This window comes from Amblyomma maculatum, chromosome 11, assembly GCF_055883805.1.
Source record: "Amblyomma maculatum isolate TAMU_Amacu chromosome 11, ASM5588380v1, whole genome shotgun sequence".
NCBI classification, from domain to species: domain Eukaryota; kingdom Metazoa; phylum Arthropoda; class Arachnida; order Ixodida; family Ixodidae; genus Amblyomma; species Amblyomma maculatum.
The window spans coordinates 90,732,851-90,748,972 of record NC_139354.1 but is presented as its reverse complement, the minus strand read 5'-3'; the positions used below and the strand labels follow the sequence as shown (position 1 = coordinate 90,748,972).

Below are 16,122 nucleotides of genomic sequence, written 5' to 3'. Positions count from 1 at the left end.
AAGAAGAAAACACTTCTCTTGACAGAATAACTTCAGCACATCAGGACGAGAGAAGGATATCTAGCGAAATTCGAAATTTGTGCAATGAAATTTGCAGGTGCTTTCAACATTTCCTCTCGAGTGGAAGGTATATGAATATACCGCGTTAAACATGGTTCACGCATGAAAATTAAACCTCGGTGCTAAGAGGAACATATGGAGCTTAGCGAGCTAGGAAATAGTATGAGACAGACATGGACAGAGGGAAGGAGACGGGAAGTAGTAGTAGCGCCGACAGACATGGATAGAGGGAGGAAGAAGAACTTAGCGCTCTCCATCTCTCTCTCCCTCCCTCTATCCATGTCTGTCTGCGCTACTACTACATCTCAATGAATCACCAACTACCCAACAAAGGACTATTCTGAGCTAGGGAAAGGACAAAGATAGTTTGCACTTCAGGACCGATCAACACACATTATATGTATTTTTTTAGAAATAAACTCTAAGAGTATTTCTGCTGAAATAAAAAGGAAATAATGTTCACAAAAAGTATTTATGCTACAAAGAAAAGGAAATTTAAGCCCACATTTAAAAACTAAAAGGACGCTTAATGTTCCCCTTAAAGGTAGGCGCTGTTGCCCACTAACACCGGCATTTCGCTGTGCGAATATTTAGCGTTTAGAGGTTATAGCAAAGACATCTGCAAAGTGCTAAATGGCGTTAGTTCATGTTGTCTTTGTGGAGAGCGAAGCGCAGTTGTTGTCTCAACTCTTGGTGGGCACCCAAATTACACTGAAGGGCATACAGCTTGAGGTGAATATGTCGGCTCTTCTATCCCCGGTCGAAAGGTAGCCTCAAGCAATAGTGGCAGACGAATGGTCAGTGCAAAACTAAAAGGTAGGGCACTACCAGCGCTCCGTATGCAGAGTGTTCACTTCAAAATTTTGGCACGAAATCAAGTTTGTAGTTTTTCCGACACGTTTTCATCAATTCTGGGTTACGGTCACGGCAACGCCTTTTCGTCCGAGCCAGGTGTATAAGCTGCCACCTAGTAATAAAACTGGACGTTTGCTGTTAGAAAAACTGCGGGGTGCCGGTAGCCACATATGGCTAAAGACCACACTAATTCGATGCCCAAGAAAGATTTTGTCCGTCAGAGGACATGACAGTTGTAAGAAGAATTGATAGTTATGCAAGTGAGCACTCTGTCAGTTTAAAATTACATTACGGCGTGGATATAACTGTCGCATCATTTCTTTATTATGCACGCAGTCTTTATTGCAGCGGTCTTTATTAATCACAAATACTGCATGAAACTAACATATCTGCATATCTCGTTACCTATTTCAGAAATGAATGACAATATATGAACCTCCACTGTTGAGTTTAGCACAAGAACTGAAGAAATGCTGGAGCACCAGATCCCTCACTTAGGACGGAAGGTGCGGTCGCCAACTCATTACATGCTCAGATTTTGCACTGCTCTCTCGTAATTTTTTCTGTGCTGATTTGCTTGCCCATTGTGAGGAAAACCCGCAAAGTTGACTACGCAGTGGGGCGATAAGAAACCTACAGATGCTCACATAAATAAACGGAGCACGGTTTTTCCTTCTAACTGCAGTCATGCGTTTTGCATCTGAAGTAACAATTTTTTTTGTTCACGTGAAAGCGAGCACTGGCATCTACTACCAGCCTGATGATACTGGAGCTACCAGTTTCAAATAGGCAACACGATAAAAAAATGTTAAAAGGAAATAACGTGTAGGGCCTGTTTACGCCTGTCCGAATTAATACTCTCTTATCAGATAGTGAAAGCACGTAAAAGGAGAGGATTGTGAAAGCTTTTTTTTTATTTGCAGCAACTAGGCCAATATCATTTTCACGTGCCAATATAAGGAGCATAAAAGAGAGGCAAAACACGCGCGTCTCGTCGAAGCGACGACGGTGAACGTCTGATATGAAAACGAATGCCGCTCACGTCTGATCTTTGCATAGATTGCGAGAAGACAGACGGTGCATGAAACGTGTCGTTATACAGCAAAACTTTCATGGCAGAAACGTAAATCTCATGTCTTGCAAACTCAGCTAACTGGCACGGTTAAACTGGCGACTAAAGTGGTTTGATTACCACCAACTGTACAAACCAAGACGACAGAAAATCAAGACCTGTGCAACACAGGTTACGCACAAAGTTAGTTTAAAAGTCATTTTTGCATTCAATTTTCCGGACTACCATAAATACATATTTGTTTATACAATATTTTTTTAAATACGAACGAATAGTAAGAGTGTTTTGATTGCGCACATGTACAAAAATAGCAAATTTGCAAATAGCCCCGCCGCGGTGGTGGAATGGTTAACATGTCCGACTAGAGATGGGCAAGACGGCTCACTTAAGTGAGCGGATCGAAGAGGCTCTACTCACTAAAGTGAGCCGGCTCACCTGAACGGCTCACCGGCTCACATTTGTAGGGACGAGTGGGTCGCTCAGGAGGGGCCGGATCATTTATATATATATATATATATATATATATATATATATATATATATATATATATATATATATATATATATATATATATATATATATTGTTACGGTAGTGTCATGACAAGCGATGGAACAGTGCGACAGAACAAAAACAGAACGACGTGGTGACATGGCGATGAAATATGCTTTAATGGCCAGCGGGCCTGGCACGAGCGCTCCGCCCCGCGCCACTGCCCGCTTCGTCATCTTCGTAGCATTACCCGGGGCCACCGAGCGATCGTCCCGATCGATTGCTAGAAATCCAATGCATGACGTGACAATGAACACAGACACAGGATTGGGGCATGAAACGCTGGACACCACAATGAATGCGAAGATTAGAGGAATGCTTGCACCGGAGCATCAAGTCCATTCTTCACCGTTTGCCGAAGGCCAAGGCTCATGGACACGCAGAACGGCTTGGGCGGGGGTGCTGTCTTCGCTCGAGTGGTCGTGAGGTCGCTTCTTAGCGGGGTCGGTAGGGTCGGCTTTGGGATGTTCCTGGTCGTCGTATGTTGTGGTCAGGACTGGGGAGAGCGGCTGGTCGGGTCTGAGCAAAATGGGCTGCGGCAGAGCTGGGTTGCAATCTCCACGAGCTTTCGGCAGATGGGCCCGGCGTACGGTTGGCTTCGACGCTGCAAGGCGAGGAAGCCAATGAACCACACCTCCAACCAAATGTTACGTGGTGGCATGACAAGCGATGGAACACGGCGACATAACAAAAACAGAACGACGTGATGACGTGACGATGAAATATGCTTTATTCTGCCAACTCAGCATCGTTGCTGCGCCAGAAGTTTGAAGAGCCTCAAGATTCCATAGTAGTGTACGTAGATGGAAGCCTGCAAGGCTGGGAAGCCAAAACGGCAATCTACTGTCCACGGAGACCTAGCCTGAATCAGACAACTACGTTTCAGCTTTCAGAACCACTTACATCTTTCTGCGCTGAGCTCGTGGCAGTTCAGGAGGCACTCTGCTCCGTGGCTTCCATAACCATGCTCCCTACAGCACACGTTATCATCCGCACTGACGCACTTCAAGCAGTACGTCTGCTCCGAAGTGTCAGCCACTGCCCTAAAATTTGCAAAGATATTCACCAGCTTGCGGCGCGCATCCCGCAATCAATACGCATTGAGTGGGTCCAACGGGATATGCTGCCTTCCCAAACTCAAGCTGATTTATGAACCCGCCTCGTGAACCAAGACGCATCAATCCCACGGCTCCTACAAGTGGACGACGCTACCCTCCTTTTGTCAAGAAAGGAGCACCTCCGGCGCCGCACATGTGCACTTATCCATCCGTTTGCGATATCCCTTCCCCGCGGTCTCACCCGTGCAGAGGAAGTTCCGCTTAGGAGGATCCGGGTCGGTGTTGCCCTTACACCAGCTGTCACTAGGACGTGGTCACACTTCCAACACTTATATCCTCGCCCAGGATGCCAGATCTGTAAAAACGAAGATGTCGAGGTCGACACCCACCACTTGCTGTGGGACTGCCCAGCACTCAAACTAACACGGATTCGGCACCTGAGCATAGCTGGACTTTCAGCAACCAATCCTGCCTCATACGTCACTTGGACGCAGGGACCTCATCATCGCCCACTTCTGGACTTCATAAGTCAGCCAACCATTTTCCATTCATTAATTCATTCATTCATCCTTCATCTCATATCCTAATGATGCCCTGAGGAAATAAATATCGACTAAAAAATGCTTTAATGGCCAGCGGGCCTGGCGCGAGCGCTCCGCCCCGCGCCACTGGACGCTTCGTCATTTTCGTAGCAATATATATATATATATATATATATATATATATATATATATATATATATATATATATATATATATCTAGGGCTTAGGAACGAAAAATGGTAGGGGTAACATCAAGAGGTAGGAAGCGTGCAGTGTGGGTGAGAGTAAGTATTAACTCGGGTCACCGACATTCTAGTGGAAATTAAGAAGAAGAAATCGGCATGGGCAGGACATGTAGTGCGAGGAGCGGATAACCGATGGTCGCTTAGGGTAACAAACTGGATTCCAAGGGAAGGAAAGCCTAGCAGGGGGCGGCAGAAAGTTTGGTGGGCGGGTGAGGTTATGAAGTTCGCAGGGGTCAAGCGGATGCAGCTAGCACAAAACCGGGTTAAGTGGAGAATTATGGGAAAGTACTTCGCCCTGCAGTGGGTATAGTCAGGCTGATGATGATGATGATATATATATATATATAGGGAGGGGGTTGAAGCTCGAATGGTTATGGTAGGGCATAAACTTAAAGTAGGTGACACACGGTGGAAAAAACAACACTTTAATCCGACGTTTCGGCTAAACATCAAAATATCAAGAACAAGATTTCACACGCGTGATGTAATGGCGGTGCAAGGTATAGAGACAGAATCACACGTGTTACGCTTAGGTCATGCATCTCAATGTGTTGTACAAAGAAAGGAAGGTATATCACCTAAAAGATTGTTGTCACTATCAGCGCACAAAACAAAATATCACGAGGTTAGAATGGGTGGAGTACATGTCACACTTAATCCTGCAATATTCAGGGGGAGGAGGGGCGGATTAATCTACTGAAATATCATTCTCATTGGGAGGCGACAGTAGCAGATAACACGTCAGTAGAGTTTAACAGTGAAATATAACTGTGATTTAGCGCGGTACACACACACACAAAAAAAATGTAAACAGTCACTCAAATCGCGGCAGGGTGACAAAACTTGACTTTGTGCTCAATGCTATGGGGACAAAGAGAAGCAGTTACAGAAGTTAATTGTTCGTAACAGTGTTGGTTACACAACGAATCGTGTGCAAAGTTATTGGATAAGTTGTAATGATCAGTGCATGTTACGGCGGGAGGCAATATGATCGTGAGAAACTGGCAAACATGAAAACGATGAGTGCAAGTAAAGCATGACATCCTGTGAGGGGCTTTAGGCTTTGACCGTAACAGCGCAAGCGAACAGGCAAACAGTGCAAAATGGAGCCAATGTCGATTAAACATAATATCTTTTAAGAAGCTGCCAAAAGTGCTACCATTTAGTTAAAATGCTACGACGAGAGACAAGTTAGCTTGCCAATGTTTTCATTCAGACCATAAGAAACCGTGTTAAACTTGAGTATAAAAAATGGTTCGCGAACTTCGCGTTCATGGTGGGTTCCAAAACCTGATTCCAGTAAAGTTACTTGCATTTTTTCAAAAGGGTGCTTGGGAATGTTTACATGCTTAATGATAGGAAGGTAAGGCAGTGTATTATTATGAGCTTTATGATTACTAAATCGGAATCTGAAGGGTGTTTCGGTTTGGCCAATGTACTGAATTTTGCAGATAGAACGTTCAAGCATATAAATCACGTTGTCCGTATCGCATGAGAAGTTGCCCCTAATATTTACATTGAAGTTCGATGGAGTGCTGGAAGCTTTCACTGATGTAGTCATTTGTTCACAAACTTTGCACCGTGACTTGTTGCATGGATGGCAGCCGATTGGTGCAGTGGGGCTAGTTTTTGACGAAGTTAAAATATCACTGAGGTTCCTGTTACGGCGATAGACAACACGGGGGGCTTGCTGATAAATTTTTTTTTGGACGATCACTTTGCATGAGAATACTATGATGTTTCTTTAATATGCCTGCAACGTTGGGGACCGAACCTGAATGCGTTAGCACAAGATTGATTTTTGATTGGCCGGATGGTTCGTTTTCCGCTTTGAGGAGAGCTTTGCGATCAAGAAGGCTTGCTCGTTCCACTGCATCGTTTATTAGGCGCTCTGGATATTTGCGTTCCATAAGGGTGTTACGAAGATTGGCACAGTGAAATTCCAAGTCGCGATCGTCTGAACATATCCGTTTAAGCGGACGGCTTGTCCATATGGGATGCTAGGCTTCCAGTATTTAAGATGGCTGCTGCGAAGTGCAGGTACTGAGGTCTGTCACTGGGTTTCCGGTATAGATCAGTGATTAGTTTGCCATTCTTTATTGACACTGTCACGTCTAGAAAAGCAATAGTTGTTCGAGAATAAGAATGAGAAAAGTTTATGGCCTCACGCACATTATTAAAGCTAGAGATGAATGAAAGAGGTTCTGCCTCACCATGTTGCCAAATAAAAAAAATCTCGTCTATGAATCTCTTGTAGTAAAAAGGTTTTAGCGGGTAGTCTTTGAGAAATTGGTCTTCTAATAAGCCCATCAATATGTTGGCGTAGTTGGGACCAATACGTGTACGTATAGATGTTCCGTTAATCTGGACATAATGTCTGCCATCAAATTCGAAGTTGTTAAGTTCAAGTAATAATTTAAGAAGGATAGCCAAAATAGAACCGTCAATGTTACTGCATAAGTTTCGATCTTCAAAAGCCTTTACAACTGACCGGATACCATCAGAGTGGGGAATACTGGTATAAAGTGACGCAACATCCAGTTACGAGCAAGACGCCTTGAGGGATAGTGATATCAGCTATATCAGCTAGGAAATCAGTTGTATCTTTTATGTAGGACTGGAATGTGGCTGGAATCTTATTGATTAGAGTGTCAACATATCGTGACAGGTTTTCAGTTACGGTTCCTATACCGGAAATGATGGGTCGTCCAGGGTTGTTAGGTTTATGAATTTTGGGCAATAAATAAAATCGGCCTGGTACAGGGCTGAGGGGAATTATTGATTGCAGGGCTTTTTTCAATTTTTTGACTTAAGCTAAGACTGGATAAGGCTTCTTCCAAAACAGTTTTAAACTCCGCAGTCGGATCGCTTTCTAGCAGGCGGTAAAAGGAACCATCTGCCAGTTGCCTTTCGGCTTCCGCGATGTAATCACTTCTGTTCCCTTCTGTTCATGACTACGATGGCAGCACCGTTGTCAGCGGGCTTTATGACAATATCAGTTTGTGACACGAGTGGTTTTATTGATGCGGTTTCTTTTCCAGAAAGATTCCGACCAAATTTCTTTTGGGTATTGTAAGCTTTCAGCAAATCACTTTGGACTGCCTTAATATAAATCTCGAGGTAGTTTTCTCTTTGAGTCGGGGGAGTCGAGTGATTTTGAGAGGGCAATTTACCATCTTGTACGCGATCTTGTGGCCGTCCATGGAAGTACTCCTTAAAGGGGCCCAAAACAGCCTTAGCGATACAGTTTCCCTATGCCTAGTATGTGAAAGAATGTCGATGTAAGATAACCTTCCCGCAAAAATTTTTTAAATGCGGCATTTGGAAGCAGAGTTATTTGCAATCAAATTTTGAATATCTGCGCCTTCGCGGCTTTCCTCCTCTTTTCAACTTTTTAGCGCGCGCAAAGGCTGGCCCTCCTCCAAGGCCTCGCCCACTGACACGTCACAACTGACGCATCTGCGCTTTTGCTTTTTTTTGCTTAGCGCCGCACGCCGCAACTTCCGTTTTGTCGCGCTTGCTTGCCGACGCGCCGCCGGGGTCCTCTTGTCGTCTGCTTCATCGTCATCGCCCTTCGGCACGAACTAGCAAGTTTTGTTGCCACGCTATACATCCCTGGCGTTGACCTCACCTTCGATTTTGTGTTACGTCGTGTGCGCGACGGGTGCAGAACAGTTCTGGGCTAGACTGGTCACTCTCTTGAGTTCGCGAAGGCAGTTATCGAAGCGCTGAATTGTTGTTGTTGACGGGACATGAGCGGGAGGTTGTTACAGTGTGCAGTCCCTGGCTGCGAAGGTATTGCTAGTGACGGCACGAAAAACATTCTGCATCAAGTGCTTCAAAACGCCAACCTCCGGAAACAGTTGCCACAGATCATCGGATAGCCAGCATCGGTGAAGACAGCGTTTATCTACGTTTGCTTTACCCGGATATGTGGTTCGCGATTTGGGGATCCCAACAAGACAGTCTGCGTGAAGGAGCGGTACCAACGCTGTTTCTTCCAAACCTGCCGGTAAGTGTAAAATGAAAAGATTGTGATAATATTAGCTTTAGACGCGTTATCACAGTACAGAGTGGATTGGTTTTTTTAACTCAGGCGATCTTGCTCGGCGTTGTGGCATGCATATAGCAAGATTTGTCATGATCACTGTGAACTACACTGCTCAAAATAAACCAGTGGCGAGCTTACGATGGGATTTTATTATTTTTTAATGTTATGCTAGTCGACCCCACGCACCAATGCACCCATATAAGCCGTATACTATCATCGTCGGGGTTCAGCAGCGGATTCTTCAACGGCGTGTACTTGTGGGGGTCGAGTCCCATCTCGGTACTCATTCGCCGAAGTCGCTTTTCAAGCTCAGGGTCCATAATATCCGTACCGCAGCAAGGGCATGAGATGTTAGCGAAAGACTAGAAATTCAGAATCGAGATCGCAGAGAGCGGTCTTCCGGGCGTTGCGGAGGGAAACTCTCTCGTGCACCTTGCCCGAACCTTGAAACCTCCGTGTTTAGGTTCCTCTTGCTTTTGACTATATGATGCCCCTTTGTGAAAGATAACGATCGATTGTGAAGGAAAAAAAAAAAAAAGGAAGGGGATGAGGAGAAGGGGACTGCGTAGTTGTGCGCTGTGGTGTAGCTTGTCAGCCGCGGTTCGGCGTCAGCTGACTGCAATGACGAACACGCGCGCCGACAGGAAGTAAACAAACTCTGTTCGGTGCCCGATTATTATCGCAGCATGACTCCCGCCCTGTAGCTTTCTTCTCTCTTTTTTTTTTTTTACGCCGTGTGGTGTTTGTACAGAGCGCACCCTGAAATGTCGCGCGGATGGAGCCGCGTCCAAGTTTACCAACCGAGGCGGCCAGGAATTAGAAACACGTGAAAACCGAGATGGGCGTTGATAAGAAGAAAGAGAAGAAAGTCAGGAATGAAGAGATGGAAACAGAAAAAAATGTGCCAAGAGGCTTTACCCTTCAGCAGGAGGGGGGGGGGGGTCGCGAATGAAACGTTATCACTCGCGTGAACTGGCTTAGTCGCTCAAAGTTGTGCCTCTTTATCCCTAAGCGATCAGCTGCCGATCGGAAGTGTAAGAGTTGGTTTTGACAGGAGTTATACACAACTAGATTTTTCCTGCGGAAAGGGGGGGGGGGATTAACCGCAACAAGGGAAGAGGACTTCTCCAAATGGCTCACCGACCGACAGCAATAAGAGCAAGAGCCTTCTCCGGTTCCTAACGGAAACTATTTTGCACGGGTTCTTATAATATGCCTTATGGCAAGCTTGCGTAATAAAAAAAGAAAAAACAGCGCGCGCATGCAGTAGTGCAACGATCAAGTGACACAGTTCGGCACAATGTTACAAGTGGCTCACAAATGCACATTTATTTTTGTCCCAGCTTTTCCAGGAACAGCGGGTGCAGATCATCAGCCAGCTGGATGGAATGGAAGTGGACCTCGCAGGAGATGAGCGTTGCGACTCCCCGGGCTACAGCGCCAAGTACTGCACGTACAACGTTGTTATCATTCAGACTGACCATATCCTACAATGCAAACAGGTAAGAATAGGAGAGGTAAGGCAATGCTGCGATATGAAAATTGGCAAGCTGCAATTCATACTAACTGTGTGAAGTCAGCTGCAGTGCCCAATAGTGCGAGCATGGGGCCTGGCCTCAACTTAACGAGTCTCAGTGCAGTCTTTAACAAAAGGCGACAATTTCTGCATATTATTAGGAGAAATTATTTTCAGCCTGGCAAGTGCTGCTTGCATGTCTATACATAAAAAGAATCAAATTAATCATTATATAATACAAACAATTGAATTACAAAATGTTTTATCGTTGCAAACCATTGGTGAAGAGGTACATTTGCTGACATATATTATTATGTAATGAGTTTTTAATTTCATCTATCTACAGACCATCACCCAGCTATCTGGACATATTGCAAGAGCAGCAAATCGCCCATACAGCACTACTTTGATGCTTGGTGCATTACTAAAGATGCATGCAGTTGCTTGCTTTAATAATTAGGGCGAATACATGGTAATAACAATATTCTATACTCCATTTAAGAAGTTGGAAGCTGTGAGCAGGTCAAAGGGCTGTGAAGCAATAGAACCATGGATCCAGACAATCACAAGTCTATGTTGCTGCCCTGAGCCAGGGTAATGGTGACCTGATCATCAGCATGTAGCAGCCTGTTGAACCACATATGCAATAAGCGTGATGGCCATGCTAGACCATACATCAAATGCCTGCATTAGCTCCTTGCAAACAGGCAATGGATGAGCAGAGGTAATCTGTTCTCTACAGTTTTTTTTTTGTAAAGTTTTCACTTTGATGGAAAAAGTGCACGGTGCTTGGAAGGTGCACGGCTCACACTTGTGGCATTTGTCAACCAATGATAAATTTAAGAGATAGGTAATGCAAATAGAACTTCACAGAAAAAACTTTGTATACATTCGCACATAACAGGAAGTTCACATATGACATAGCTGAGAAAGAAACCCCTAATGAAGTGAAGAAACAAAATAATGTAAATGTGAGTGCTGAGACTGCAAGATATTTTAATACTGAGGCAGCTTGGTTATACATGCTAGTATGAAACACAAATACAATGGGATTTTCCATACTGTCCTATACTGACAATTTTAAAGAAGACAAAGTGTAGCATGTTTGCTCGACAACATCTCTTAGATTTCTTTTCACCGTTATATAGTAGTACAAGACCTGGGGTGTTTTTAAGAGTATGATGCTAAAACTGTTTTCAGCTGCAATGCAGGAGCTGTAAGCAGGTTCAGCATCTACGATTGACTAGAACACACATCAACACTGCAACTCATCAGCCAAATATTTATATATATTTTTTATGTATATATTTTTAACAGATTCATGTGCTTTCAAGAAGCTGAACTCCATTCAGAAGAACTCCCAGTTTTTTATTGACACTCGACAACTGTCTCCCAAAGCCCAAACCTTGAATCTTTTCACAACTTTGTCATTAAGTTTGCTCCCAAATCAATTGCATACTCGGATGGTGGGATGCAAGTAAGGTTTGTTGAATGAAAGAGAAGACTAAGACATTATTTTTCCCTCCAGTGTGAATATGTAGTCCAACTTTTCTGCATGGCATGTGCAAACAATAAGTCCTTGCATGAAGCTTTTAATGTATGTACATAATATTGTCATTATAAAAGGAACAGAGACCATAGGAAATAGAACACAGTGCGAAAAAGAAAACCAGAAGTTCATATCATTTGCTCCATTTCCTTCTGCTCCTTTTGATTCTTCAACTTGATAAGCAGCCCATTGGAACTTGCAACTAAGCAGATTGCTTTTAGTTCATGCTATGGAATAGCCCTGGAGGGCTGAAAAATTGCTTTGTGACCAATTTCAAGCACCTCAAAACAGTCATTCTCATGGTCAAGTGCTGAGGTTTAGAGAAAAAAAGTTCGAAGGTTTTTTTTTTTGTTTTTGTTTTTTTTTTTTAAATGTGAGGAGGGGGAAGCTGCTGTGTTACTGGACGCATTTGGCGCCTTCTTTTTATGGAAGTTGGGCTTGACTTCAGTCTCCTTAGTGCAGTGCTTGATCTGGAGCTCTCATGTTATCAGGCCAGGTAAAATGAGACCCTACAATTGCGATTCACAGGAGTCGACCCTGACATCTGCCAAAAAAAGTGCCCTCCACGTAACTCAATCCCAACTTCTGCATAAAGTAGGCACTCAATGCACCTTATGAGCCAGCTGCCACAATCCTTCCATCCTGATAGTAAATACACTGCTGTAAAATTAGCTGAACTTATCTTGTGTCTTTCTTTTCAAAACTTGGAAAACTTCCATGTCAAAGGTAGTTATCATACATTTGGAGGAGACTGCAGTGCACACTTCTGACATTCAAGGATGCTTCATATAACATGGTAAAAACATATTTGGTAGAATGGTAGCACTAGCCATTCTGTAATCCCCTTCCGTGGAAAAAGTGAGACAGGAGGCTGACGTACTGCACAGGCCACCAAGGGTCCTCATTGAAAGTCATTGCTGTTATATTAGAATAGGCAGATGGGATGAGATAAAGAACAGTGCACCAGGAATACATACAGACAGAAATGACATGAGCTGAGACACTGCAATGACACAAAGTTGAGGGCGAGCATGGAGGGCTGGCTGGAAAAACACCTTGTCTCTCTTTTTTGCTCATCTTAGTGCAGTCCCAAGATAAAGGTAGTTTTTAAAGAACTCGAAGTTATCAGCGCAAGTTTCCGACCCCTCTAGAACCATCTCGAATGTCCCGAAGCTAATGTGTTGATATTGAAAGAGTGCTCAAGGTTCACTTGATCACTTGGACTAATGATGATCGCTAGAATACCACAGCAGGGAGAACATGGGTGATCCACGATATGAAGTTGTATAGCCCATGTCATACATTCATTTTGCTGCTTGAAGATCATTGCATCACATTTTTAATTTGATATAAAGGCGCTGGATATCGAAGCTAAAACAGAAGCAATCTCTGCTGCAGTGATGTGAATATAATTCATAATGGTTTCTTATAGTAGCCTCTACTTGGTATAATTTTGCTAGTAGGCAACAAGAAACACATTTTTTTCCGAAGTATGAGAAATTCATTCATATTTACCTTCTTTTTAGGTCACATCTGGCTGTTATTCACTTCAATGAAAATTCTTCTAAGCTCCAGGCACAGAAAAAGAAAGGAGAGGACGGCTGGAAAGTGAAAATGGCAAAATCAAGAAAGGGACATTTCAGTGCCGCTTCAGTGAAAATGGAGCATACTTTTTGTAAGTTAAAACTTCGTTTTACTTATATTATTACACAAAAAACTAAGTGAACTGTTGTAATCACGATGGCTATTTCGCGCAGCGTACGTCCAGAGGCTCCTCCAGGATGCGGAGAAATGGTCTCAGGGCTCTTCACACAGAGACACAGCTGCAAGCATAGCTTCAGAGCGCCACGTTATGACTGATGCCTATGAAAGACCGTCAAAAGAAGTAATTGCTGCACACAAGCACAGGCTTCATCATGACTATTCAATTGCACAGCACAACTGTCAGTATACTTAACCCAAATGCTCAACAGACTGGCATCAGCGAGGCACAGCATTGGCCGCTGGAGCCAAAACAATTGTTTCAATATGTTTGCTACGACTAACTATAACTGGAGCGCAGTTTCATATGACTTTTTTTGTCGTAGTGAGTGCAGTCTTGTACCCATGTCTCTGTGTTTCGCTTCTGGCTGCGGCCAAGCAAACGTGCACACAAAGCATGTTGCTGTTTGCTTATCGCGGCAACTCCACATAGTGTGCGACCGCTCGCAGGCCCTTCAAGTATTGCATCAAAGCTGCCACTTGAAACAAAAAGTAGGAAAGACAGAGCAATTGTGGGTTCAGGGTGTGTGTAAAGCTAGATAGCGAATAATTATGTCGATCAGAGGTGTTCAGCTTCTTGAGGTCAAGCTGGAAGTAAATGGAAGTAATCAAAGTGAGCCGACTTCACAAGTGACCATGTCACATCTCTCTTTCCACAGGCCCGCTGTTCCGCATCCGTTAAGGTACACAGTTTACAAGACAACAGTGTAATTGCGCTTATTATTATTATGTGGGCGATATAATACTGTGTTCTTAGCGATAATTTATACTGCTGAGCGACTAAGAAAGCACAACGCTTCGCTGCGGAGAGAATTTTTTATTTTTTTAATAACGTCAATTGTTTACCCTCAGGACATAACGGAATATGCTCTAGGACTTATCTAGAGAAATTCTGTAGGCCTTCTCTCGAAATAAAGTTGTTTTCTTTGTTTCTTCGGTGCCTCCTCATCACTGCACGTCATGTGAAACCTTGCAAGGGGCAGATACAGCATGCGAATGCTAATACGTGTTTACCGCGGCGTCTTGTATCTCACCGGCCTAACCGCTCAGTAGTTTGTGGTGAAACTGCACACGGAGCTTTGATATTGCGGTAACTTCTATTTGCTCGCAGTAAGTTAGGTAAGGGTGCTTAATTCGCTGCTGCTGCGTACAATGCTAACCCGCAATCTGCACCAGTATCGGGGGCCGAAAGCTGCCAACGCCGGCACATGATACCACGGGTTCGCGCATCGCGCACGGCCAAGCCAGGTAGGTACAGTTGTCTTAGCTAATTTACTATAAGGCAAAGGTTTATAACCTACAAACTTACTACGAGACAAAATGCAACCTCCGTGAGTAGTTTCACGCAATCAAGTCAACGGTTAAGACGGTAGGATTTTAATAGCCGCCACAGCTAATGATGCATCACAACAATGACTAACACCCCTGTTACACGGGCGTTTTCAACGGCAGTTCAGTTGGCGGTCAGTTTAACTGAACGGCAGTTAGCGATGTTACACGGCAGCGCCAACTGCAGTTGAAATCTCAACTGCGGTTCAGTTCAACTGAGGTCGGCGGTCCCAGTTGAACCAGTCAACTGACAAGGTGGCTGTCAGCGGACGCACCGCATCGACCGAGTCGGCGGCATTTCCAACCGCTGTGCGTTCTAAAATCACATGAAAGGTTGCTGCCTTAGCTAACGCAAGTCCCAGCCTGCAACTTTAAATACTCAAACGAGTGTCAAAACACAAGCGCGCGAAGCGGCAGCAAAAAACGACGATTAAGCAGCGAAGCCAGACGCACCTCAAATGGATTGACTTGGCTTTGTGTCGAGTTCATTTGTTCCATACTCGAAAAAGAAAACTCGTGCAAAATGTGCAATTTAATAATATAAAGTGTGCAAATGTTGTACAAAGTAATCTATATATGAAAAATAAAGCACTTTTTTTAGTAAGAATTGCTTGCATGTGGAGGATCACGTGATTCTGGGGGTCAACTGAGGTTCGCGATATGTTCCGTGTAACTACAGTCGACTGCCGTTCAGTTCAACGTCAGTTGGAACGCTGAACTGTGATTTAACTGAACGGCAGTTGAAATTGTCCGTGTAACACGGGTATAACTCATTGCACCTGTGAAACCGTCGCTTATCTGTGCGCTATGTTCAAGCTAGTAAACACATTACTTACCAGCGTATGTTGTCGCCTTGACTTGATCCGAGGTGCGTATTTTGGTTTGGTGGACACAGGAACGGAGCAGCGGTTGCCTCCGAAATTTTGCTGCACTACGTAAGGCGCAGTCGATTGAGGCCCGACATTTAAAGCACCGACTTAATGTTGTAAACCTGTAAGCCGACTTCGAAGTTCATTTCGCATGGGCGACACAAGAAACGAGAACATTCACAGGCGGAAAGTGCCCCGCAAGTACACTGCAAGGAACTGAAACGAGATCGCCGCTCGCGACCGCGCCGCGATTGCCGTGGTGCCTGCGCCGCGCGAAGGGCAAAGATGTGCGCGTGCGCGCGCGAGACCGGAAGTGCAGGAAAAAAAAGCTTTGAAAAAATGTTTCTGTCTACAAAACACCTTAATTTTCTTTCCTGATAATTAAAAGTTAAGCGTATTTCGATTTTTCTGGCATAAGCGATAGTTTAATGGCTGTGGACGTCGCAAAGAAGCAGACCAATAGTCATTCGAAAACGCATGCACGTAGCAGCGTTGCACAGAGGAGGAGGAGGACTGGCAAAAGTCGAAGGAAAGAACGCGCCAACTTTCGAATGGGATTGTGGGACCTGCACTGCGCGTAGACGTGTATTATTGCGTTCAAATGTGTATCGCAGCATAATCTAGCGACTGAGATAGTTTGTGAGGAGTGCTCGGGAGGTGTTTGT

The 16,122-nt window shown here is 44.4% G+C and overlaps 1 long non-coding RNA gene across 2 annotated transcripts; it reads right to left on the bottom strand.

The window, feature by feature from the left end:
- Positions 1-9,628: 9,628 nt before the first annotated feature.
- On the bottom strand, positions 9,629-15,710 carry LOC146174378 (uncharacterized). 2 transcript variants are annotated; one of them, XR_014702109.1, is made up of 3 exons: positions 15,425-15,710; positions 13,014-13,099; positions 9,629-9,880 (listed from the first exon to the last, which is right to left on the bottom strand). It is a non-coding gene; the product is annotated as an uncharacterized LOC146174378 (long non-coding RNA). The 2 variants fall into 2 exon arrangements; XR_014702108.1 differs by lacking the exon at positions 9,629-9,880 and adding an exon at positions 11,878-12,042.
- Positions 15,711-16,122: the final 412 nt, after the last annotated feature.